Consider the following 10,747-nt stretch of genomic DNA (forward strand, 5'->3'; position numbering starts at 1 on the left):
ATGACTTTTGTTCAGATAGATAAAACGAACACATGTCAAAAATTTCATTAAATTCCTTAATTTGTGAGGGAACCTATAAAATGTTTTAAGTGGCTCAAAAGGGAACACAAGAACTTAAACACATAGAATAAGGAATTCTGAAATAAATGTATAAATAGATACAAAAAGGGGTGTATCCTCAAGGCAATAATCAATCACATTCTATCTGACACAGTTCATTTGCATTTCTATGGACAAAAATCATTTTCATTGGTATTAGTTTCTGACGATTTACAGAGCTGAAAAGAAGCTCAAAAAAGAGGGAGATAAGGGCGCCTGGGTGGCTCAGTTGGTTAAGCGACTGCCTTCGGCTCAGGTCATGATCCCGGAGTCCCGGGATCGAGTCCCACATCAGGCTCCCTGCTCGGCAGGGAGTCTGCTCCTCCCTCTGACCCTCTTCCCTCTCGTGCTATCTCTCATTCTCTCTCTCTCAAATAAATAAATAAAATCTTTAAAAAAAAAAAAGAGGGAGATAACACAGATGAGCAAGCTAATCACTGAGTTTTCTTTTTTTTTTTTTTTAGATTTTATTTATTTGTTAGAGTGAGCAAAGGTACAAGCAGGGGGAGCTGGAGGCGGAGGGAGAAGCAGGCTCCCTGCTGAGCAAGGAGCCTGATGTGGGACTCGATCCCAGGACCCTGGGATCATGACCTGAGCCGAAGGCAGACGCTTAATGACTGAGCCACCCAGGCGTCCCTAATCACTGAGTTTTCTTTGCCTATTTCAAAGTAGCAATTTTTTCTGACAGAACTCAGTCCTACAGGGTCCATAAAATATATTTTTTATAGACCTAAGATATCCTTGATGACACTATGTGTATTTCCTGTTTCCAGACTTCATGAACAGCTTCTAATAATTATCCCCATTTTATAGATGAGGAATCTACGGCAAGTAAACTCGTCCAATGTCCCAAGCTAGCATGTGGCAGAATCAGAGTTAAACATCATATGGGCCGGCTCAGCATGTCTATGCCCTATGCATGTCATGAGTGATGCTCATCTGCACCATAGATTCCTTGGGCAGAACACCTAGAATCCGCACAGTCCCCATTGGGCACTCCCTTCTCTTCCATGAAAGAAAGCATTGAATGGGATGACTTTATGGGTGACTTAGTTATTACGGAGGAGTCTCCTCGAAGAGATAGGATTAACTTGACTCTCCATTACCTGCCTTATGGAAAATTCAATGTCCCCCCACCCCCAAGTTACTGAGAATTCTAGAGGCTTACCTTCTTACGCTGAACTTGGAGCTAGCTTCCTTCCTCCAGTGAATTCTTTTTTTTTTTTTTTAAGGTTTCATATATTCATCTGACAGAGATAGCAAGAGCAGGAACACAAGCAGGGGGAGTGGGAGAGGGAGAGGCAGGCTTCCCGCCAAGCAGGGAGCCCGATGTGGGGCTTGATCCTAGGACCCTGGGACCAATGACCTGAGCCGAAGGCAGATGCCTAACAACTGAGCCACCCAGGCGCCCCCCTCCAGTGAATTCTTGTTCTTCATCCTGAATCGAATGGCTATTTCTATATCTCTATACTTGTGTACCTTAGCATCTTTTTTAATCTTCACCAAAGTAATAACAACAATAATAATAATTAAGAAATCTTGTGTTTGGGGGGGCGGGGTCTCAAGCAGCTGCCGCGGAGCAGCCGGACGGACCACCGGACCTGCCTGCCGGCCATGGCCCAGAACGACTGGGACACAGTGGCGGTGCTGCGCAAGAAGGGCCCCACGGCCGCCCAGGCCAAGTCAAGCAGGCCATCTTAGCAGCTCAGAGACGAGGAGAGGATGTGGAGACTTCCAAGAAATGGGCTGCTGGCCAGAACAAACAGCATTCGATCACCAAGAACACAGCCAAGCTGGACCGGGAGACTAAGGAGCTGCACCATGACCGGGTGACCTTGGAGGTGGGCAAGGTGATCCAGCAGGGCCGGCAGAGCAAGGGGCTGACTCGGAAGGACTTGGCAACGAAAATCAACGAAAAGCCGCAAGTCATCGCAGACTATGAGAGTGGACGGGCCATTCCTAATAACCAGGTTCTGGGCAAAATCGGGAGAGCTATAGGCCTCAAGCTCCGGGGGAAGGATATCGGGAAGCCAACTGAGAAGGGGCCAAGGGCGAAATGAACACAAAGCCTCGAAATCAGTGCATTCCAGCTGATCTCGTCTGGCTGGTTGCCCTTGACCACCAGCACCAGCGTGGGTCTCTTCACGCGGCGGAGCGGAACGCGGGGCGTTAGCCCTGCCCAGGAACCCCCTCAACCCATACCTGCTGTCAAACAAACGTAACCTTGCAAAGTATTGCTTCTCCTGATTTTTTTTCCTTCCCATCCCCGGTGTCTGCCCAGTCTTGGGGTGGCTCCCCGGGGAGCTCTGAGCTGGCGGGGCTGTGGGGTGCGGCGGCCTGATCAGAAGAGAAGATGCCGTCTCCAGTCCGGCTTTTAGAGAAGCCAATAAACGATTGTTGTCCTTAAAAAAAAAAAGAAAGAAAAAGAAATCTTGTGGATGGGGCGCCTGGGTGGCTCAGTCAGTGAGGCGTCTGCCTCCTGCTCAGGTTTGTGATCCTGGGGTCCTGGGATTGAGCCCTGCAGCATCAGGGGCTCCCTGCTCAGCAAGGAGTCTGCTTCTCCCTCTCCCTCCAGCATTCCCCCCTCCCCTTCCTCATGCGCTCTCTCACTCAGTCACTCTCTCTCTCAAATAAAGAATAAAATCTTTAAAAAAAAGAAATCTTGTGGATGTAGAACTACTGCAGAACAGGAATGTGAAAACGTAAATTTGAGTATGAGACATGCCCAGTGATATCCAGTACTGATTGAGTAATAATTATGCTTATTATTTTAAAAAATTTTTATTGTTATGTTAATCACCATACATTACATTAGTTTTTGATGTAGTGTTCCATGATTCATTGTTTGTGCATAACACCCAGTGCTCCATGCAGAACGTGCCCTCTTTAATACCCATCACCAGGCTAACCCATCCCCCCACCCCCCTCCCCTCTAGAACCCTCAGTTTGTTTTTCAGAGTCCATCGTCTCTCATGGTAATTATGTTTATTATTAACACAATAAACTCCTCCATAAGAAATATCTGGGGCCCCGACTTTTCAATCCCAAAAAGGCAGGATTGCATTATTGTGTGGTTAATGATAGGACTGGGGTGAGCTTTGCTAGTTGCTGGCCTGGCATTCCAGAGGTCCAGCTGCGCTATCTGATTCCAACCTGTAGTCTGGCACCAACCACCTAGCGGCTCCTGACCACCCTGGACTATCAGTGGGGTGGATCTCTGGTCCGGCGTTTGGCTGGACTTCCCAGGATGGTGGTGGCAATTTCAGGAATCTCCTGGTTAGATGGTGCCAGGGAGATGCGCTGGGAGAACACCATGGATGCCAAACATTCCTTCTGTCTCCTGAGGCTGTGTCTCCCTTCTCTCACACTCTCCCTTCCCCCAGAAAAAATAAGAACCTTAGGCCAGCACAACAGTGTGAATGTTCTTAATGCTACTGAACTGTGCACTTAAAAATGATTAAAATAGTAAATTCTCAGGCGCCTGGGTGCCTCAGTTGGTTAAGCATCTGCATTCAGCAGGGAGTCTGCTTCTCCCCCTCCCTCTCTCTCTGCCCCTTCCCCCTGCTCATGTGCACTCGCAAGCACTCTTTCTCTCAAATAAATAAATAAAATCTTAAAAAAATAATAACTTCTATGTTATGTGTATTTTACCACAATTAAAATAAAAAGAATGTTAGCCCAACACTGGTTGAGAGTGAGAGATGGGCAGAGGATGGAAGCCAATTCTCTTCTATCTAAATTTGCTTTATTGCAAGGTGCATGGTGGGTTTTATAGATGTAAGCCAAGGTGACGTAACTCTGGAGTTCCCACTTCCAGTCACATTGTCAGGACCACACTACCATTCCACCTCTTGGTTTACCTATTTTCTTTTTTTTTTAAAGATTTTTAAAAATTTATTTATTTGAGAGAGAGAATGAGAGAGAGCACGAGAAGGGGGAGGGTCAGAGGGAGAAGCAGGCTCCCCGCTGAGCAGGGAGCCTGATGTGGGACTCGGTCCCAGGACTCCAGGATCATGACCTGAGCTGAAGGCAGCCGCTCAACCAACTGAGCCACCCAGGCACCCCGGTTTACCTATTTTCAAGAACAACAGCAAATGAAAAAAATATAAATTCCATCCTCTTTATTATGCAGAACAATTCCGTAATTCCTCCATTGGATCTGTCTTTTCAGGGTCTGTTCTTCGTCCCATCTTCTTTTTTTTTTTTTTAAAATTTTTTTTTTTTTTTCGGAGGGAGAGAGAGAGAGAGAGAGAGAGAGAGAGGACACAAGCAGGGAGGGAGCTGGCAGAGAGAGGAGCTGACTCTCCACTGAGCCAGGGGAGCCCGTTGTAGGACTCGATCCCAGGACACTGGGATCATGACCTAAGCCGAAAGCAGACATTTAACGACTGAGCCACCCAGGCGCCCTCTTCATCCCATCTTTTAAAATCTAAATGTCCCTACAAGATATTTTCCTAAACAAAAATAATTCTCTCCTTCACAGGGAACTAGCAGCCCTGCAGAGGACTTTTTTTTTTTTAAGAAGTTCGGTATTGAAAGATGACTTTGAATTGACTCTAATTTATATTTTCAAAACAATTGCTTTTAAACTGTAGTGGCCTACGTATTAATAGTGAGTTACTTGCAATACAGCCTGAGTGACTGAGAAGTGCTGCTCTAATTTTCCAATTTTTCACAAGTGTTCAATTACAAATTGATTTCAAGGTTCAGGAGTACTGTTTCCACTCTTGTCTCCTCACTACCAGAGCTCCTGACAAAGCCTTGTTGAAGCAGCCCACTAAAATGAGCCTTCTCTCACAAACCTACTTTCTGGGACTTGGTATCGCAGAACTATCCTAAGATTGGTCGAACAAGTGTTTCTCCAGTGCTCTCCAGTGCTCCGCAGTACTGGTTTATGACCTTTGCCAGAAAATGTTGGCCACGTTGTGATTTGATAGGAGACAAGCCCCAGGAGGCGCCATGATTCAGCCCCCACGGGCGGGTGGTGAGAAACTTAGAATGGAATGCTTTGTTTCCTAAACTTCCAAAGTTATCTGGTCAACCTTCTTGCCTCCTTTGTTTTGTTTTGATTTCTTTGCAAAAGTGAGACCCTGAAGGGCCACAGCTGCTATATGACCCCAAGTGACCACCTCAGTTAATTCCTCAAATTAGTGCCTCTGGTTTTAATGGTGCAGAAAAGATCCAAGCTCAAAAAATCAAGGCAGAAAATTGGCAAAGTGAACCCACATTTGCCGGACTTCAAAATCCTGAGCCTCGCAAGGAGAGACCTATCCTCAGATGAGCAACTTGAAATGCTGGAGTGGCAATAAAGGAAAATGATTAGTCAAAAGCTCCCCATCATGTAACTTACTGATCAAAATGATGTCACTTTCTGCTGATCAGAAAAGATTATTGCCCGAGGGCAAGACCCCAGAGATGCTCTCGTCCCCCTCCCTTATTTTACAGATGAGAGATGTGGAGGGCACGGTGACCTGACCTGTCCAAGGCCACACGGTAATGTTGTGGTGAGGGTAGGAACACTGAGGTATTCCTTCCATGAAACCACTTTCCCTTTCTTAATGAATAGAGGAAAAATAAAAGATGTCTCTAAGTCAAGTGGCTTGTGCTTTTGAAGATTATATTGTAGTCTCTGTGAATGCTGTCCCCTGGAGTTGTGACCAGCCCATGTGGCTGTGCATAATAGCCCTGATAAGGGGACATGTTTTAAAACTGAGAGATGGGGATGCCTGGGTGGCTCAGTCCATTAAGCGTCTGCCTTCAGCTCAGGTCATGATCCCAGGGCCTTGGGATCAAGCCCCGCATCAGTCTCCCTGCTCTGTGGGGAGCCTGCTTTTCCCTCTGCCTGCCACTCCCCCTACTTGTGCTCTCTCTGTAAAATAAATAAATAAAATCTTTAAAAATAAAAAATAAAACTGAGAGATGAAGAGCGGGTACAAGGAAATTAGACAAAGCTTTCAACGGCAATGTTAGAAGAAAAGGCGTGAGGAGAAGTTAGTCTTGCGGCCCTGTTACAAGAGTTGGGTTCTTGGCAGAAGGGGATGTAATTTGCCTGCTTTTTATCTGTGACTGCCAGGCTGCTGTAAGGGTCACGGTTAGACAGCTGTCTCCCCCTGCCCCCACAGTTTGCTGGGTCTTGGCGCTGGTGCTCTGCCTTCACTCTTAAGCCTGTCTTGTTGGTCCTGAGTCACCTTCTCAGGACAGCTCTGGGCTCCCGCCGGCCGTGCCTGGATGGAACAATGATGGCTCGCCCTTCCTGACCCGCACTGCCTTCATTCATCTTAGTGGGCCTCGCTTTGGCTGCAGCCCAGGGGAGATAACCTTGAGAAATGGAAATTCCAGGAAGTTGGGGAAATATTTTCACCAACAGCCGAATTAGTTTGAATTTGAGTTGTTGAGAAATGGGGAACTTGGTGAGTGAGAGAGAGTCGAGTTGAGGGTAGTGAGGGGAACAGAGTAGGAATCAGTCTGACTGGACACTTGAAAGAAGTCACCTTACAATGTGAAAATAATTTGCAGAGGAATGTTTACACAATAACTAATCTAAAGAAAAAACAACTTACACACCGGAATCTAAATGTCACTTGGTTCCCAGAGGGAATGAGCTCAGAAGCTAAAAGGAGAGGGAGACTCTCCAACCATTAAATGTATTTTTTAAAGTCTCTGTTGGGTTTAAATTGGTTCCAGGAAGAACACAGGCTCTTATCCCAGGGGAGGTATCTGTGCAGATGCTAATAGAAGGGCTGAGAAGCTCAGCGTCCAGAATGGGGGTGGCTGGTGCAGAGGGCAGAAAGGTCAGCCAGAAATATTCTGTCAATGGTGGTTTCTGCCGATAAATTCAGCCAGATTTTGAGATCAAACATTTGGAACTTGAGAAACTCCCTCTGGGGGTTGCTTTTGTTTATCATACTTTCCTGGCCATTGGAGTTCACGAAGAGTAATATCACTGGAAGAGCTTAGAAAATGGGTCCAAGTTTTCAAAGGCACAATCTCAGGAATGGAAAACAGCTATGTGGTCAGCTTGAGAGGGTCATAAATAAACCCGAGTGGGCAGTCTCAGCGAGCACCGCCGGGCGGGGAAGGAAGTGAGGAATACAACTGCCCCACGGCAGGCGGCTCGCCGGTCACAGGAGAAAGAGGAACCGGGTTTCCTGGTTCCCAGTCTCCTTCTTTTATTATAAACTTGATCCTGTGGTATCGAAGTCAACCTTGTAAGTATAAAAATAGCTTCAGAAATGATGTTGATGGATATACTAAGTGAACAAAGAGAAGCCTGATGTCCTTGGGCACCACACTCGCGTTCTGTGGAAGGCCATCGCATTTATTTATTTTTTTTAAAGATTTTATTTATTTGTTTGAGAGAGAGAGCACATGAGAGGGGGGAGTGTCCGAGGGAGAAGCAGACTCCCTGCTGAGCGGGACTCCATCCTGGGACTCCAGGATCATGACCTGAGCCGAAAGCAGTCGCTTAACCAACTGAGCCACCCAGGCGCCCAGGCCATCGCATTTAAAGGGAATGAGAAAGAGGCTGCCCCCGGGCCTGAGAGCAGGAGGAGCTCGGGGAGGTAAGGGCCGGCCGGGGAGGCCCCTCCTACCCACGCTATACTTTGAGGCGTCTCCTACTTCCCCAACCGCAAAGCCTCTGACTACCTCCCCCTCTGCCTACAGCGCTACCTCTAGAGCTTCGTTTGCCTCTGAACACCCCTCTGTCCCTGCGTCTTACTGGGGGTGACTTAAGGGCAACACTGGTAATTGCTCCCACCCTTCTCTCCATTCCCTCCCCTCATCTTCACCTGCAACACTCCCCCCCCCCCGCGCCAATCCCGGCCCCCCACACCATATCAAAAAGTGCCCAAGGTAAAAGTAAGTACTGGTCCGCTGCTGAGTCCTCAGCCAGTTGCATTCATTCAACAAACCTTCTCTGAGCTCCTTCTGCCGTCCAGGGCAGAATGCTCAATGTTAGGGATTCAAGGCCAGTCCTGGGCCCTCCGTAGCCAGGCGGGACGAGGCAGAGAGCAAAGCTCTAGGACTACAGCTCTGGCGATGAGGTTTCCGAAGGAGGGGTGTCTACGCAGGAGGGGAAAACAAGGGGGGCATGCTTTGTTTAGAGGCGGAGCAGGGGAGAGCCCTGTGGGGAAGATGCAGTGGAGAGGGGAGCGGGAAAACTTGTGCAGAGGGTCGGGGTGAACGAGGTCGTCTCTGGGGACCGTGGGGATCTGGGAGTAGCAGGACACCAAGCTGAAGGGCTAGATAGGCAGGGGTCAAACCATGAAGGGTTTGCCAACCAGGGTAAGTAAGGCACCCCAGAGTTTGGAGTTTGGACCTCGTGCCGGAGGAATTAGGGAACCGTGGAAGGCTTTCAAGCAGAAGAGACTGAGATGATCAGATTTGCGATTTAGAAAAGTCACCTGGGCCAGAGTGAGGAGAACAGATTGGTGGAGAGGCAAGCCTGGAGGCAAATTAGATTGGGATCCCCAAATGGTTTCTTAACCTTTGTCCCACTTTGGCAGTTTCTAAATTCTAGAGAAGGTAGACCCTGGGCAGGGAGGGGGCAGTGATCCCTCTGAGAATCCTACAGAGGGCCTCTCTACTGTTCTCACCACAGACTCCTAGGACTGTTCTTGAATCCTCAGGTTCCAGGTAAGAGAACCTGAGACACTTCCAACATACCCTGATGGCAGTGGTTCTCAAAGTGGGGTGCCCACAGGACAGCACTGTCACAGGAGAGCTGCAGAATGTGCCTTCTTGAGCCCCACCCCAGAGCTACTGAATCAGAGACCCTGGGGCCCAGCTGCCATGTCATCACCAGCTCCCCGGGTGGCTCTGAGGAAAGGCTAACGCGGGAGAACCACCACCCGGTGGGAGCACGCACTTCAAGGGGCTATGCGGGAGACCAGACCACAATGCTCAGCAAATTCTCTTCTTGGTTTTTTAAGAGAGAGAAAAGCTTCAGGCCCAGTTCACATCACTACCAAGCAGGTGAGACGTTCTAGGTGACAGACACAGAACTATGATAATCATCATTTATTTAATAAAAACTTAGCAGATGGTTTTCAAACCTACTACATGCGTTGTACTCTCCGGGCAGAGGGAAGAGTGAATAGAAAAGGCGCAGGGTTCCTGCCCGCAGTAGAATTCTGACATTCTCCTCCTCCTCATCGTCTTCAAAAAACTTTTTCCTAATGCTGATAAGTCACTTATAAGAATCCGTGTATATGAGATCCCCCAAGACCTACTGAGCTCTGTGCCCTACGGTTCCTGCCCTCAGATGATTTACTGTCCACTTGAGTCGGAACTTGAGCCATCAGTCACCCACAGTAGCATACAATCTATGTGCTAAACTGGGGTGAGGCTAGGTCGGCCTTGTCCGTTTATTCAGGTGGTCTTCATTCTCACTCCTTCCCCAGAGTCCTGGTTTTCTTCTTTCTCCTTAATCCAGGTGGGAGCGATTCCATCCCACAAGACATACCAAGTCAGTCCCCTTTTGTCCTTCTTTGCTCTTACTGTACAGCAACTTCCCAGGCTCCTCCTCAGAGACTCCACAGGGGTTGCCAAGCCTGCCAGCCCTCACACAGCACCAGAATGAGGCCAGAGTTTCCCAGGAATTTTGACTCACACTCCCCGAGGCCGCTGAGTCAGGTGGCCCAGGCGGGGGCATCTGGCTGCACCTCTGGGCCGTGCGGAAGTTACGGTGCTCAGTGGTCAACCGTTCCTAGGAACTTGGGCCTCTTTGGGTTGGTCCCATGGAGGTGGGGGGAGCAGCCCTTGGGTGCTGACTCTAAGAACTCTGGTCTTGACCTCGGCAGTGCGGGGCCCCCACTACCTATCTCCTGGAGGGAGTTACTGAGGATATGGAAACTGCTGGAGCAGCAGAGAACTCAAGGTGGGAAAGGACAAGGCCTGTTCTATAAATAAACACCACCCCTGGACGATGCACTGTCCTCCCCACCCCCACCCCCAATCCGCCTTGTGACTATCAGAGCAGAGCAGCCCCAAGCCAGAGGCTTAGTGCAATCGCAAGGCCACAGCAGATACCCTGGTCCAGAAATACTCCTGGAGAGCTTTAGTCATTGAATAGGAGCCAGGAGGGCAACAAAAGAAGAGGGAGGAAGGGGAGAGAGCTGGAAGCCTGCTAGGGCTAGCTTGAAAATCGACCGCTGAAAAAAAAGCCAAAAGCCTGGCTTTCCTCCAGAATGTGAGCATCTATAGAGAGAGTGGAGCAGGGAGGGGAAAAGGGCGATTCCGACAAAGTACTCTTAGCTTTAGGGTGGTTAGCCTGAACCTCAGAACACAGATCTGTCCCCCAAACATTGGAAAAAGAACCCCAAGAGCTGGAATTACCAGAAGTTTCGGAATCTCTATTAATATAATCACTGTCAGAATTACTGAAAGTTCAAAGAAGATGAGTTTTTGGCGCCTTTGCCATGGAGAATCCCCGAGAAGCAGAAAGCGAGAGCAAGACTCCTGCACTGCTAGAGCTGGGAGGTAGGTTAGTGTCTGGTCTCCTTGGATAGGCAGCCATTGAGCAAGATCATTTGTCGGAGGTGCTGAGGGTCCTGAGGACCGTGAGGGCTCTTTGGGCCCTTACCCTCTCTGAGAGCTCGCGCACTTCTGGTTCGGGGCACAGGCAGATGGAAACCATGGGGAAGGG

At 48.7% G+C, this 10,747-nt stretch overlaps 1 pseudogene; it reads left to right on the forward strand.

Annotated features, from left to right (window-relative positions):
• The first annotated feature begins 1,658 nt into the window (after positions 1–1,658).
• LOC112834676 (endothelial differentiation-related factor 1 pseudogene) lies at positions 1,659–2,519 on the forward strand (annotated as a pseudogene).
• Positions 2,520–10,747: the final 8,228 nt, after the last annotated feature.

Source organism: Callorhinus ursinus, unplaced genomic scaffold (genome assembly GCF_003265705.2).
Source record: "Callorhinus ursinus isolate GAN/ISIS: 27379988/994484 unplaced genomic scaffold, GSC_fseal_2.0 scaffold17, whole genome shotgun sequence".
NCBI lineage: Eukaryota > Metazoa > Chordata > Mammalia > Carnivora > Otariidae > Callorhinus > Callorhinus ursinus.